We start from the raw sequence: 16,578 nt of genomic DNA on the forward strand, positions 1-16,578 counted from the left end.
TGGATTACTTATGACTGAGTATCTACGAGCAAATGCGCCCCCCCAGGGTCTAATAGTTCGCAACGAACCATATATTTTCCAACAAGACAAGGTTTTCAAACGTGATTGGTCACTAATATCGTGGCACTGTACTCGGGATTGGTTGGTCCTCATTATAAAAACAGCCACAAGACTCACACAAGAACTCAAGATTGATATTCAAAATTTGGAAGTACGACTAAAAGCCTATATTTCTCCCAGTATCCTCAAGAAACGGCTAGAGGAATTGAATCAAGAGATTACTGAATTTGAGCAAATACAATAAGCTGAAGAAGGATACAGCACGCTTCAGTCATGAACGTGTGTATCCTTATACGCGTGATGACTATGTTGCGAAGAATCAGGACTATAACTCTGACGGAGATGCCTCAGATACCGGTTCTGATCATTCAAATTCGAGTAGGGGAAGTGGCAGACGTTACAATAGGGGAAGGGACAACCAAAACCAGCGACCTTTTTAACCAAGAGGGGGAGGTTGGAATGGCTATCAAGGACCACCTCCGTACCCCCCTATATGTACGGCCCCCAACCGCTGGGGGGACCTTTCCCTCATTGGATACCACCCCCACAGGAATATGATTATAATTATCAACCCCCACCGCCTTTTTTAGGGGCACGCCAAGGACCACGAAGGGGCCGGAACAGAGGGGCTTACAACGTCCATTGGTCCACACCGGAAGTCGAAACCCCTCGAGTATCAACCAGGAGCATGACCAGCAGCACGCCATCACTACCATCAACCAGCCGGAAGTGAGTTTGGTGGTGAACCTGACCAACCTGACATTAACATCAACCCAGAAGAAGGTCCTAGAAAAAGGACTGGGTTTCGTACCTACGAATCGTTTTGATAAATTCAAAGCCTGCTCAGAAATGACCGAATTTATTCGAAAATTGAAATTGAAGGCATTCTTCAAAGACCAACCCATAGAGATGGATAATAATGACACAGGGTTACGTAATAAGTCCACCTTCGTCCCTCCTGATTCTTCACTCCCTGTTGAACTCCTGGCCTTTGAGAAGGCAGTGATGGGAGAAATCCAGGGTTTTACAGCACATAACAATGCAACCTTCCAGAACACATCAAAGGAAGAGAAAGAGGCAATACATCAACTGTCTATGAACCAAGATAACGTAATTAAACCTGCGGATAAGGGAGGAGCCATTGTACTTCAATCAGCAGAAAATTACGACAACAAATGCAGAAAACTTCTAGAAGACCGTAGGAACTATGGCACCCTGCATGATGACCCCACAGAATCCATTAGGGTGAGAATTACATCAATGGTGGAAGAGGCAGTGGCCCACAACTGGGTATCTAAAAAAGAGGCTGAATTCCTTATTAATAAATGCCCGAGGGTCCCCTATTTCTACACTATACCTAAGATCCATAAAAACCTTGATCATCCCCCAGGACGACCAATAGTTTCCGGAATAAATTCTATCTTGGAACCTTTATCCAAGTTTGCGGACGCATTCCTTCGTCCTTTCGTGCAGGCGACTAGTACCTACTTGCGCGATACCAAGGCAGTGTTGCAACTACTGAAGGATATCGAGTTTGACCCCACAAAGAATCTCCTCATGGGACTTGATGTGGAAAGTCTGTACACCAGTCTCCCTCACGATGAGACCATGGCCATCATTGAGGACTACCAGACACCCCGTAGTGTAGTGTTGGAATGTATCTCACTGGCACTTACCAAGAATTTATTTGATGTACGCCAACACTTTCTATGAGCAACGACACGGTACCAGCATGGGAAGTACATTTGCTCCAAGTCTGGCAGGCCTCTATGTCCACCACCTGGAAGCAAATAATATTCTGAATAACATCAATCCTTTCCTGCACCACATCAAGGTTTGGAAGAGATACATCGACGATGTTCTGGTAATATGGGAAGGTGATAGTGACTCGGCTGAATCCTTCTTAATATGGCTCAACCAACAGAATGCATTTCTCAAATTCACACACACAATATCTTGTGAGAACTTGGTGTTTTTGGATCTTAACATCTACCCGGAGGAAGGTACACTGAAGACAACTACACATTTTAAAGTAACGGCCAAAAACTGTCTTCTACTATTTAACAGCTTTCACCCCCGACACCTGAGAGAGAATCTACCTTACGGACAATTCCTCTGCCTTTGGAGGAACTGTACCGAACTACGAGATTTCAGGCAACAGGCCACTGATTTACGTAGTAAGTTAATACAACACAACTACCCTGAAAAAATTGTTGACAAAGCAATGAAGAGGGCAATAAATAACAATAGGGAAGCCCTTTTGGAAGACAGAGTGGAAACACCAATTGAAGAAAGGCCCATATGTGTTACCACGTATAACACTCACTCCAACCAAATCACAAAAATAGTGAACAAACACTGGCACCTCTTGAACAGTTGCGATCTCAACATCGCGAAACCGATGTTCGCGCACAGGAGGGGTAAAAATTTGAAGGATATGCTCGTCTGGACAAGACCAAGGCTAATACCGAGGAACATACCTGAAAGGACACTACCTCCTGTACAGGGACATTACCCATGCGGAAATTTCAGTACATGCCATCTTACAAACAGGAGTACACATATCAAGTTCAGGAATGGCAGTGAATGGGACCAGAGGAGTTTCACCAATTGTAACACCAAGAATGTAGTATACCTAATCACCTGCCCCTGTGGATTAGAATATGTAGGTATGACTACTAGACCGGTAAAAATACGTATTGGGGAACATAGAAGTAACATCAGATGTGGGAGAAGCACAACAAAGATGTCCAACCATTACCTAACCACAACACACGGAGTGGAAGACCTACAATGGACAGTGATAGAGCGACTGGAAGGAGAGAACGGCCTTTTTGAGAAGGAACAACGTTGGGTGTTCCGTCTGGGAACACACATCCAGGGACTTAACGATGAGATCCCATGGAACCAATTCCACCGATGAACAACAGAATATACTTGAGCTACTGGAACAATACTATTTCATTCAACTTGCCATCTATGCTGCATGGATGGCTGACCTCCTGTGTAGACTATGAGGACATGAGTTCATATGTCCCCATTGATACTTCCAGTATTGAACGTTCCACAGACTAAACCTAAGGGTATGTATATACCAGTCACCAGTGAATGACTTCCTTACGCAAGTATTTTTTGCGCACTTTGGGAACAAAAACAAGAGTAATCCGATATAATTGAGAGCCTCTGTCAGCCTGCCACCTATTTTGATTGTATGACCTCTTGTGTGATGAATTTCTTAGTTCATGTGTCCAAAATTGATTCCCCCTGGGTCGAATTATCCCCAGAATATAGCTTAGGGAATATATGTACCTTTCATCTGAGAAAGACTAATCTTGTTAGTGTATTTTGGCACATCCTGGAAACACTAGCACCCCCACATATTTGTGAGCAAGCTATCCTTTCTCCTTTCCCTAAAAATAAAGAATCAGCCAACATCGTGCCTTTTGATCCCATACGTATGTCTAGAAATATACAAAGATCATTATATGGCTCTGGCGCTTCTACAACGCCTTTCTCCTCCCCTTATGGGCTGAACCACGTAATGATTGAACTCGTGAATATTGATGCATATTAGACCTTTGCTTCCACCCCAGGATAACACCCCCCTGAGTATTTTGCCAATCTGTATTGTTCTTTTTTCTTCTTTTTTTCACATTAGACCCCCCGATCGCACATTACAAAAACCGGAGCATTCCCGGTTTTGGGCTCATGATGGCAATACCTATAGCCGTTTGTGTCACAATCAGATAATTTCCCTTCCGACTTCGAAGCGCCGTATAGATGATTACGGCGCTCTCCCGTAATGGGTTATTCCCTATGTTTACTTTCCTAAGCGGACCCGGACACTTCCGGTTCCGGGTCATTCATGGCAGAACAAGCGGAGCCCTACCTGCATGCTCCACTAATCTGTTTTCACGCCAGTACCAATTAACAATACCGGCGGATTCCGGTATTTAAACCGACCTCCACCATGGACTCACTTGTCCTACGGAGCCACACGGTGAGGTTGCATTCAGGAGGGCAGTGATCCCGGGAGTCGTAAGTACGGCACAGCCGAGATTAGAAGACTTCCCAATTAGGAGGACTTTGTTGCCACCTTTGACCAATCCTTGTGGGATGTACTTTACTTTTTCTTTTTATAGATAGCCTATCAGGCACTCCAACCACCCGTGCATCAGGCTCATGACGCTCTAAAATGTACAGAAATCAAGTATGTCTACCTTTGTTGCCCTACCACCAACTAATGGTCAGCATATAGATATTGGACATAAATAATTATTGGTGTGTTGTTCTATTTTCTAGAGTGTGTGGTTTATGTTTTATGTGTGTTTTTGTTCTTTGTCAGTGTACTACTGTTTGCCTCACGTCGCACTGAGACACGTCACGCAAGCTGATTAATGATAAAAGCAGACTATTTTATCACTTTTTTTCAGGTCACTGAATGCTCACGATGGAATGTACATCTAGCAGAGGACATATGTCTTTATTCTTTCCCCATTTATGTGTTTCTTTCCAGGTATATTGGCCGTAAAGACCCATTGAGGCACCATATACTTAACACTTTTAGGAACATTTTTTCCTTTACACGATAATTCTTTCACGTTATTACACGCCACTGTGAGTTTAGGGAGGGATCCTTATGGTCCTGAAGAAGAAGCCTGGGGAGCTTCGAAACATGTCGGCAGACATAGGAGGCACAGCTCATTGAGGCATACACACCTCCTCCCCCCACCTTTTATTAATACCAGCTCATAGGTATATTAAAGTCTTCTAGACCGACGAGCCAGGTATTTTTTATCTCACTTTCTCCATTCACCCCTGACCCTTCCTCTCACACCCTCACAATACACATAGTTGTCTCATAATAACAGTGCTCCCACGTACACGTAGGTCGTAGCACGCCCCGTCCCGTAGAGGGGCGGGAAGACCCCTATGATGAAGCATGACACCAAGGGCCCTTTTGGTGTGTGAGGGGTATTTTAACAACTAGTGTGTACTCTCCACCATCGTGGGGATCTACACCTTGTCCGGGGAAATTCTGACATATACACATACATCTGTGGGTGGATCACTATGTTTATTGATTGAATCTTGGGAGGACGTATCCACCTCCACCACTCAGGTTGAGTGGTACCTCTCTACTCCCTCCCCCCCCTTTTGTTTTCCTTAAATGCTGTGTTAGACCTGACACCCTTGAATAGTAGTCCCCCAAACGTTTTGCCTTCATCGCTTCTGTTTTGCTGAATTCGTTTTTGTTGGCCTTAGGACCATGCTCACTTTATCACTGCTAACCAGTGCTAAAGAGCTTGTGCTCTCTCCCATAAACATAAAATTGGCATACACCTGATTGGCACATTTAATTTAGTTGTACGTCTCTAGTAAAGTGGTAGTACATGTACGAAGGATTGTAAATTAAATGCTACTAGTGGGCCTGCAGCACATATTGCGCCATCCACTAAAGTGAACCATGTAACTATGTCTCAGACCTGCTGCAGCCTGTGTGCAGGTTTAACTGCTAAATGGACCTGGCAAAATAAACCTTTTTCCAGGCCTAAATCTTCTTTTTTAAAACATATGTCACCCCAAAGGTAGGCCCTAAAGAGCCCATAGTACAGGGTGCCTTGTATTGAAAAAGTAGGACCTGTGTTTTTTAGTTTTACATATTCTGGTAATGATAAAGGGGGGCTGTGTGTTGGCAGGATGGGCCACCCTTTAGGATGTTTGGGACAGAGTTGTTCCCTGCCCAACTTACATTTCAAAGGGCTGCCTCCAGCACACACACACCAAGGAACTTGACACCAGTCTTTTGTCACCTTAGACTACTTGGAGCCTTGGGAGGGGAAGGAAGGAACTTTCTAGAATCAAAGATGGGGTTATTGTATGGAGTCCACCCACTTCAAAGGCTGGCACCAGGAATAAGTATTGGTCCTCTTGAACCACTTATCAGATCTTCTAGACCTGTGGAAGACTCATAAAAAGGACTGCTTTGCTGTCCTGCTGCTGGAAGGACTGCTGTGCTTCCCTGCTGCATGAGAAAGGAATCCTGGGCCTGCTCCTTGAACCCAGGAACACCACACTGACTCCAAGGAATATCTGACTGGCCTCCTGTTTTGAGCCACAGAGACACAACAAGCTCTAGAGGCCTCCTTGCCATGCCCAGCTGCCCTGCTATACTGGACTTGCCTGGACCTGCAACCGGATGTGACTGAGGCCTGCTGGCCTCTTCTAGTGTGAGTCCCTGATCCTCAAGAGGTGCTTCCCCAGTTCCTTAACCCTTGGCTGGTTTCAGCGAGAACTCCTCCTTATCTAACTAAAGGCTCCATCAGATACACCTCTAAGCCCTGCAAAGCCTCTCCTCACAGCTGCCAGCTTGATCAAAACGAACTTGCTGCACAGCTGACGCCAAGCCTTGCTGCACAGCTGAAGGGTCATCAGAACTGATGCAAAGCGAAGCTTTGCTTCTCCACACAGCTGAAAGTTTCATCCGAACTGACACCAAGTAACGCAAAGCTTTGCCACACACCTGGAAACTCCTCGGACCCAACGCAGCTTTACGCAGCACCTCGCAGCTCCTGATTGGTGGCCTCATTGGAACTGACGAAGTGCGATGCAGCTCCTGATTGGCAGCCTCATCGGAACTGAAGCAGCTCGACGCAACTTGATACAGCTCCTCGCAGCTCCCGATTAGCGGCCCCATTAGAACCAACCCAATTTGAGGCAGTCGCAACACAGGACTTCTCAGCTCAAGCACAACCAAGTACTCTGTCCAGCGGGCTGAACTCGATCCTGTACCCAGCTCGCACTCCATTGCGGTCAGCCTGAACTTGTAACTTTGTCCCAGTCCAGCACCATCAGCTAACCACAGTTAAAACTACGCACTTTTTGGTGCTACTTTTACCTAAGGCTTTGCAATTGCATATCTCCAGTTCTCTTGATTGGATTTTTGTCATTCTGGTATCATTTTTTTAAAACTTATTCTATTTTTCTAGATTAGTGTGGGATTTTTCTTGTGTTGTGTTTTCACTTTATTACTGTTTGTGTGCTGCATAAATACTTTACACATTGCCTCTACATTAAGCCTGACTGTTTTTGTGCCAAGCTACCAGAGGGTGAAGCACTGGTGGACTTTTTGTGGTTCACCCTGACAGGGATTGTGCTTGTTGCTTGAGAAGGGTTTCACACACCTCAACCAATAACCACTTTTTCACAAGGTGGCAACTATAGTAGTTTGACGTCTTGTATGTATTGAAAGCAAACAAAACGCAGCAGTTTCATTTTGTTCTCCATTTTTAGGTTGAGCCTGGGCAGCTCATGCTGTGCTCTGCGAGGCATGCTAAATTCGGGTTGGGACTTGAAGCTCCGCCCACTCTCCGCCCATATTTTTAATTGGCTTGTGTCATTGTCCACTGTAAACTGTGGCTGTTCATTGGTCAATAGACTTAGTAGTCCCTCCTTAGCACGGCTTGACTGGCTACCGGGTGTTTTTTGCTGGGGTGGAAGGGTGGGGTCCAGGTTCACTGCTGAGGGGCTTGATTTTGCTGCTGGAGAGCTGCCGGCGCTTCTAAAAGCAAAAACAACAGTTGATAGACAGAATGTAGAACAATGTCATACATTCACCCCAGTACAGAGATCTGGGCCTAAATCCATCGTTTTTTGTTCACCATGCTGTTCCAGTTTGAACTCAGCCATATGCAAATCAGTCTTGACCCTGTGCCTCATGGGAACAGTCCAGCCCGTACTGCCAAGCCAGGTCCTCCCTGACCGGAAACAAGCATCCTAGGACCGGTTTCGGGGTTTCACCCCTCTTCAGCCAGGATAGCTTGATTCCAGTGGCATGGAGAGCAAGGGACCCACGTCTGGGCATACCCTTCCCACTCGGGGTGACAAATGCAAAAACAACAGTTGATGGACAGAATGTAGAACAATGTCATACATTCACCTCAGTACAGAGATCTGGCCTAAATCCATCGTTTTTTGCTCACCATGCCGTTCCAGTTTGAACCCAGTCATATGCAAATCAGTCTTGACCCTGTGCCTCATGGGAACAGTCCAGCCCGAACTGCCAAGCCAAATGAACAATGCAAAACAAATAGCTGTAAATCATACTTTTTTAAACATTTGTTTTGCATTGTTTATTAAGGAAAGCCCTGTAGCAAGTCCGGTTCTGCTCCTTAGTACCCCCTTCTCTTATTTTGTAAACTCCATGGCGACACCCCCTGTTATGTGTGTTGTTAGTCAGTAGGCTTTAATTACAGTATCTGAGCACTATTTTCTCAAATAACTTTGTCCTGCCGGACACGCTCTCTCCTAAGGTTCTTTTTTTTAAATAGCATGGGCGCCAAACGCATTTGCAATGCAATAGGTCTTGGATTTCCGAGAGTTTAAGCTATTGGCATTGTCAATGACAATGCCTTTTATTTACAATGCCAATAGCTCAAACTCGCATAAATGTGAGACCTTTTGCATTGCAAATGCTTGTTGTTGTTTATATGCACCTCATTGAGTTGAACCGTTATTAAAAATGTTATCAGGCCAACAAGATATTGAATCCCCCCTATTGGGCCACGTTTCACACCTTATTAACATGCATGAGGGGTCTGCACCAGTGCTGTGTAAATCGATACAATGACCTTCTCTCGGGTTTCTGTCTGTATGCTTTCCACCGAGTTTGTTAGTGCAGGCTGTGCACACACCTGTTAAGTTGTGCATTCCACTTCCGTTGTGCATGGGCAATAGTGCTTTTGCGCCACCGGAATTTATTGTCATTTAAACAAGCTTGTAACCTATTGAAACTATTGAACTGGTTGGTCAAGTGGGCCCCGCCTTCTTTTGCCCTTAACGCCTTTTTTCACTTTCTTTTTAATGGACATTGGTAAAAGTTATATTTATTGATCCCAAACCTTGGTGCAATCAGTTGGGGCCCAGACAGCCCTTGAGGGTGCTGTTATGGAACAAATTGGGAACACGTTTAGAAACACGCTTACTAAAACTACCTCTAGACATCGGCGGGCTCTGCCAGCCTGTTCAAATGAACGGAGCCTCCGCAGGAAATGACTGTGCCAAGTAAACCTTTGTGCTCTGTGGCTGGCTGTAATATGGGTTTGCAGAGGAGTCTCTTGCATCTGACATCGGCCGCACAAATCTCTAGTCCTGTTCTTAATCACGCAAGTAGAGTGCAAAGTCCTGCGTGGAAAGCTTGGTATTTTGGCCATTGTCGACTTCAGAGCTCCCAGACAGGAGACAATTGTTCATGACTAGGCGTGCAGCTAATGTTTTACTTGTGTTATGGCGTCTTATGATCTAGTTAATAAGTAGGTAGAAGGGCAGTTAACTCTCCACAGTCCAAAGTGCTGAGAGGTGACTTGACCATTGCTTGGTATACATTTTAATCAACAATCGCTGGCAGATATTTGCCTCAGGTAAGTAGTGATGCAATTTTGCATGGTTCTCTATTACAATATTAATTTGTTATTGTTTTAAAATGCTACTTTTTTAAATCTACAGTGCTTTCAGTGAGTGGGTCAACTCCGCCCGGGCAGAATTTAAATTCAGTATATAAGGCAACGTAGAAGCCTCGCCTTCTTTACAATGAGCGACTGAAACTGTGTGTTGCAAATTTTGGGCTGCTTGTAGCTGATCTGGTTCCTTGGAATCTTTTTGCATTTTTATCCTCTCATGTCCTCATGCAGAATGACAATCCTGAGAAGCACGTATTGCCACCGTTTCCCTATTTTATGGGCATTTTAGCAACCAAAAGAGATTGTGTTTCAAATGTAGCTACACTTTACTTTGATGCTGCTTTGTGGTGAGCCGACTTCCCAAATTAGCAACTTTGCTTTAAGCAGGCTAGAATTGAAAAGGAAAGTATTCAAAATTAGCAGATTCGGATCTGCATCTCCAAAAGATGGGGGTATGAGCGTGAATTGCTGGATATGCACACAGAAAGCAGGTTTACATGTGTTTGGGTTTGAACAGGTTCTTGTGCACTAAACCTGCAGAGGTGTTTGTGACACATCTGAGGGGTATGACTCAGGTGATGAAGTAAAGTGATGCCAATTTGAAATCTGAAACAAAGAAGTGCAGATGATTCTCCAGTGGCTAGGTCAGTGGCGGCAGAAGGATTTTATGCAATAGGCTTGTAGAAACCAGATGACCTGGTACGAGAGTAATGCAACTAACTGACTAACTAGATCATGGACTCAATCTACCTTTCAACGGCTATGGCGTCCATGTGATATGGTAGTCCACAGGTGGCCCATGCTGCACTAACTTCCTTGTAAGGTGTTGATCATCCTAAATAGATTAGCTTGGGCCTATGCACAAATATAGGATTTCGTTTTTTAGAACACTCCTCCAGTGATCTTCCCACTGTTTCGAGATGCAAAGCCTTCTCCCATTTTAAGATAGCCTTCTAAATCATTATAACTCAGCAGAACTTTGCTTAAAAAGGGCACCCTCTCTACTGCAAGGTGCTCTGTTCTCAAGTCCTATTGAGAGTGCTGAACTTGCACTCAAGGTGAGCTGTGACCTTTCTTTTCTGCAGATACTGCACTGCTGTGTGTTCCTACGGTTGCCATTGACTCTTTCTTCACCTGCGTGTAGTGCTGATTATCATGAAACTGAAAACCACCTTCTCTGCTGCTACGGGCAACAAGGAGACTCCCAGTAGACAGAGACACATCCCCAGGGAAGACATCAAAGACTTTGTATTATAAGTGGGAAGCAGAAATGGTCACTTTACTGCTGAAAGGTGTGGCATGTAGCAAAGGTCAGTTCGGGAAGCACTTATTATGCCCAACACGCCTAATTTTCTAAATTGCTAGGCAGAGGCAGCCTTGCGGTGGGTGAGATCTGAATATGCTGCCCTCAGGGAATTCTCTTTGTGACAGCAACCCAATTACGTACAGAGTATATTATCCTAGCCTTGACATCCTTACTTTGTTTTTTTTTTGTTTAAATTTCTTTATTGGGAGCTTTACTTTTCATGGTACATCGTTACACATCTTTATTAATAGTACATGATGATAGGTGTATGCAGGTAGTCGGATGGTATCAGTGCATCATGGAACAACCATCCCATCATATAACGTACATCGTGAGTAAGAAACAGCAAAATGAAATGGAAATTACACTTCCGGTGGACTATTACGGGCAATGGCAGGTTGTCTGGTGCCTGCATATGTGGGTTTCCACGAGTCGTGGGTTGATATTCAGTCCCCCGCTCTATCCCCGTACACCATCTTTTACATTGTCTATGATTGCGTTCCCAATACAGATAAGCCGACTATGTGGGTGTCGGGGGAAAACGTAGAACAGTTGACTAAGGGGGGAAGTGGAGGGGACGGGGGGGTTGGGGAGCCTACAGATTGTATTGTGGTAGTTGTCTATTTTGTGGCCGATTCTGGTTTGTCCATTAAGGAGCTGTGGTGTCAGTAGCGAGGGGAGAGAGAGAGACCCGAATGGGTTTGTGTCTCCATTACGGACCGGGGTACTAGTCTGGTGGGGCCCTGGTACGCGGTCGGCCCTTCATATCACATGGTTGTTACGTGTTGGTGTTTGCTTGCGCTATGGGGGACAGGGATGGGGTTTGGGATTGGGATTGTGTGGCCATGGGTGAGTCATCTAGTGTTGTCTCTTGTGCAAACTGGAACAGGAGTTGTGCCCATTCCATGGAGATGGGATGTTTCCGTATCCCTTTCACCTCCTCGTCTCTCAGTGTTTCTTCCTCTGCTGCCCCCCACTTTTTAACGGTGCCTATCCAGAGCCTTGACATTCTTACTTAACTGTAACTGTCTTTAGTAGTAGCCTATCTCAGAGTCAAAAGATATGTTGTTATAGTGTAACTCAGGGTTCTGGGTGAGGTAGCACCTTAGTTGGGTAAAGTCATTTGACCAGCTGTGTGGTTTGCAGAAACCCTTTGATGTGATCACAGCTTGATTACTCCTGTCAGTGAGTTTTTATAGGAACTAGAAGACTTGGCAGGGGTTTTGTTTTCTGAATACATACTTTATGTCGCAGAATTTTGATTTACAGAGCGCCACATGCAGTGACTGCAGCCCAAAATAATACATTGTTATTATTGATAAATATTGCCATATACTTTTTATCTGAGCATCATACTGGATCCACATCACACTGGATACAGAACACTTTCAGCAGTTTAACCAAAAGACACAAGTTGGCGTCACTGTGGCTAAAGTAGGTTGTCAAGCTGAAAGTGACATTGCAGCTCCTCAAATTCGTCACCTGCACCAACGTCATCAGTCCTTTTTCTGTGAGCCTTACCCACCATTTTTTGGTCTTGCCTACAGACAGATATAGATGCACACATACAGCCACTGGCTGTTGCCATTTTTTTTAAAAGTTACCTTCGATTTTGGAAGGCAGTCATTAAAGCTATAACATATTTGGAGGGTTACATGGGTCTTTACGGGGTCCCCTGTGGTAACCTCTCCATTGCTCTGCCACTCCCTCTCACTGTTGCTGCACATGCATGCACAGTAGCCATCTTGCAATTGAGTTTTTTTTTTTTATTCCACTACTAGATAGCCTCAGTACATTCACATGTATGTAAAGTGGCCATCTTGTAATGTAGTTAATAAAGAATATCCATTGGAAGATGTTCGCTGTGCATGCGTGCTCATGAATGGTGGCCATCTTATAAAGGAGTTTCTTGTTTTTTTTTAAACTTCATTACAGGATGGCTGACGTGCATGCATGGCAGAATCTCTGCAGCCATAAAAAAATGACAAAGCCAATAGGTCAGCTCCAAGTAGCAGGGAAGCTACCTGCTGGGTTTACCAATGCTTTTTTCTGGTTTTAATTTTTTTAATCTCTGGTTTCTTTAAATTACTTTCCGAATATTTAGCTTTGCATGGCACATCCTAAACCAACTGGTTTTAAACTCTGCTCTCAGTATAAAAAGCAAATGCCACATCCTGATGCTGTGGCTTTTGAGCCTTGATTATGTCTTTGACTCTTGCCATCCCTGTTCTAAATTAAACCTTAAGGCCATTAGGGAGAGAGGGGCTAAGGTTCTTGTGGCCCTGTACCAGCAGAAAAAGAAATGTAAGCCTATATTTCCTTCTAGAAGTCCGCTGACTGCTTTTGAAAGCCAACCTGCCCTATTGAAGAGGAAATGTAAGCACAAGAAGGAATAATATTTTAGCTCATTTCTCTAAGACCATTAAAGACTGTGGAAGTAGGGGGGGGCAGGCAGGCTATCATGGTGGACACTTTCTATGGGAGCTCAGTCCCAGTCCCAAACATCCCTTATAATTTTCTCTAAATGGACACCAACAGACCTCAGAGACAGTCTGCTGTATGTTACTTCATTCCATTAGCTACTTACCTCATGGAGGATCGCCCCATCTGCTAGTTCCTTCCACTTTGTAACAGAGCTCTGATGGGTCCTGGAGTCGTTGGGTTGAACGACTGTAAAGGCCTGACACTAGTGTTTCTGAATCGAGCATCAATAGGTAGATTGTCCTGGGAGGTGAGATGAAACACAGCCTTTGTTCCACTGTCCCTTTTATCATCTGCGGGATCACCTGACTGTGATCATGCCCTTAGAGGAGGCGGAGGCTCCGGTAAGGCAGGTGAACTGCTGACGATAGGTTGCTTGATTTCTGTGACCTGGTGGAGACTGCCACTCACCTAAATGTCTTCTTCCTTTGCTGGCTCAACCGAGCGGCCTGGCCATGTTCAGTTTACCCACACTGCTCTGCCCAGGGGAGGTTGAGCTGAAGACCAGACCGACAGTAATTAAAATGTATGTGCAGGCTGCTAAATAGCGCAGCTTTTCATCTTTCAGCCCTAGGGAAGCACCTCCCTCACTGTCTGGTCATGTCCCCCTGCCTTGACATTGAGCAGCAGTCAAACTTAAGGGAGGCATGAACCAGTAAACTGCCAATACCTGGTACTACTGTGCAGAAGCAGACTTGTGCAAGGGATATGCTATTCCTCTATTTAGGGAACTGCATTTTAGCCTGGACCACTATAAAGTGAACCAAAGCATCCTCCATTCAGCAACTCTCATTAGGGCCAGATGCAGACATCAACATGGGCAACCAACTGAAATAATATTTTTCTCCAACTGGGCTAGAATCTGTGGCCTCTTTCATTTTGTTGTGCTCAGGTGCTTTATTAAGTGTCCAGGGATACATATCAGCTTTGTTCTACCCCTCCCTTCCCCCATAAACTCTGGTATGAGCAGCTATACCTTACTGTTTTTGAACTTGCTCCCAATGTCTCTCGTTTCTGTAAAAATTCCTTATCAGTGGCCCAATCAAATATGAGATCTTGACCCCTGCTCATTCTCAAATGATGGTAAAGGATAAAATATGTCCCATTCCTCATGTTGGGAACTTATATAAATTTGCGATTACCAAGATCTCTTCTGCATTGATATCTGAAACTGACTTCACTTCCGCTGCCTCTGTCACTGAACAAACTGACCCGGTCTCATCCACTGAGATCATTCCCCAGGCAATTTCGTTGTCTCGCTCTGGCATAGTAGCAAAGATGGGAGAAGTGGATCTTGATATAACTTTTTTACACAAGGATCTCCACAATGCAGTTGGTTGTCACTGAAGCCGAAAGTTGGATCTCAGACTTCAGAGGCACAGTCAAACAACTCAATTCCTGAGGTCCATAGTCCTAGCAGAAAATCAATCTTCATGCTTTGTAGAGAAAAAGCTTGCTGGGCACTCTGAAACCTTCCCGGGAGTGTTACCAAGGCCAGCGATTGTATAGATGCTTAATTACCAAAATAATGATGTAATGCATGGGTTGGATTCGGTTCATTAAGACACGTCCAGCCTAATGGTGTTCCCATACTACACAACACTTGTTTGAGCTCGAGAGATCCTTCAAAGACAATAAGCAGAAGCTCCGAACAATAAATCTCCTCTACGTGCTCATTCACCTTGACACTCTAGATGCAACTTGTGCATGGGTAGAAGAGACCCAACCTTCAACTTTGTCCATATGCATCAGTAGGCAGAGTATTACTTCACTCTGGCTACAAGTCATCTATTTGAACCCTTCTCCAGAAGGATTACCCCTCTTGTCCTTGGTGAGAACCCAAATGTTCACTGGAAGTTACCACAACGTGCTCCCAGATCCTGCCAACAGATCTTTGGTTCCCTAACTCTCTACTCCTTTTGTCCAGGTTGGTTAAACTATATGGTAGTCACTTCTCTCGCTGAAGCTCTTCACACATCCCAAACCTATGGCATGCCTACCGAACGTTAACACCTATTTGGACGCAGGCCACTTTGCCCAATCCCTCTACTTTTCTGACTGGTACTTGTTTTGTTGGTTGGAGGTTTTCAATTAATGTTGAAATAGTATTGATGCTCCTCATTTTCAGTGGGGCTTCATATTATTCATCAGCGATAAACTACAATACTTAATGTTGGACATATAGAGTAGGAGAGTTATATTGGCTGTTCTTAGTTTTAAGTTATTTTTTTGTTTTTAAATTAGTTTACATCAGGTACTGACACATTGACACATTTCAAGGGTTTATCCCATGTTTGTTATGTTGAGTTTTCACCTCGCATCCCATTCTCTGACTGAAGACCACTGAACAAACTGTCTCTGACCTCTCAGCTCTGCGGAATGTCAATGGAGTAAATAATAAGATCAAGAAAGAGTCTGTTTTGAAAGGAATGAAGCAAAACTAACTGGCATGCATTTTGTTCAGGAAGCTCACTGGGATCTCACTGTCCTTTTGTAGGTTGACATTGGTTCACAAATATCCTGCACTCTGGCTTTGCCTGGTGTTCCCGTGGATTGGCTATTCTACAATGCAGGAACTCACTTCTCCAGCAGGTCTTGCAGTACACTCATGGCAGATTCATAATCGTCTCTGAGTCTCTCAACTAGCACCCTTTACTTGCTTAAATGTTTATGCTTCACCTCCTACATCACCCTCGTTTTTGTCTTTCCCAATGTTTTCTTTTACTAGATGCCCCACAGTCCCATTGTTCTACTAGTTGCTGGACACTGTAATCGGACCATGGACTGGGACCTTCATCTGTTCTCGACCAGATTAATTGTCCAACATGCTACACCCCCTTATCTAGCTTTGCCATCTCCTTGGGTGTATCAGACATTTGGTACCCACTTCGTGTCACAATGTGGGCCTACTTGCTATTCTCAGAGGCCAACAGCTTGTTTTCCAGATTAGACAATTTATTTACTCCACTAGATCAGTTGTCTTTTGCAACCTAAATTTAACCTTGTGGCATTTCAGACCACTCTCCTGCTCTGCTTGCCTTTGTGTCCATAAATCACTTGGACAAAATCACATGGATACTTAACATTTGGTGACTTTCCTAGAGATTCCTTTAAGGCACATTGAACTGAAGAAACAGTCTTACTTTTAACTTAACTTTGGATCAGTTGACTCTCCAGTAACACTTTGAGAAGCTCTGAATCCATTGGGCAAGCTATGGGGTACATTTCCCAGCTGAAAAGAGAACACTGCGGAGTAGTAGCCCTTCTTTAGGC

The 16,578-nt window shown here is 44.5% G+C and overlaps 1 protein-coding gene across 2 annotated transcripts in view; it reads left to right on the forward strand.

Annotated features, from left to right (window-relative positions):
- The window catches only part of GLB1L2 (galactosidase beta 1 like 2), a 1,021,913-nt gene that overhangs the window by 41,933 nt on the left and 963,402 nt on the right, over positions 1-16,578 (forward strand). The window contains exon 1 of one of the 2 annotated variants that reach the window (XM_085647244.1): positions 9,400-9,479. The exons of the other annotated variant lie outside the window; for it this stretch is intronic. The gene's annotated coding sequence lies outside the window, so the exon portion shown is untranslated. Of the gene's footprint in view, positions 1-9,399; positions 9,480-16,578 lie in introns of those variants that run through there. 2 annotated transcript variants of the gene reach the window in all.

The sequence above is a fragment of the Triturus cristatus genome, chromosome 3_2, assembly GCF_964204655.1.
Source record: "Triturus cristatus chromosome 3_2, aTriCri1.1, whole genome shotgun sequence".
In the NCBI taxonomy this organism is placed as follows: Eukaryota; Metazoa; Chordata; class Amphibia; order Caudata; family Salamandridae; genus Triturus; species Triturus cristatus.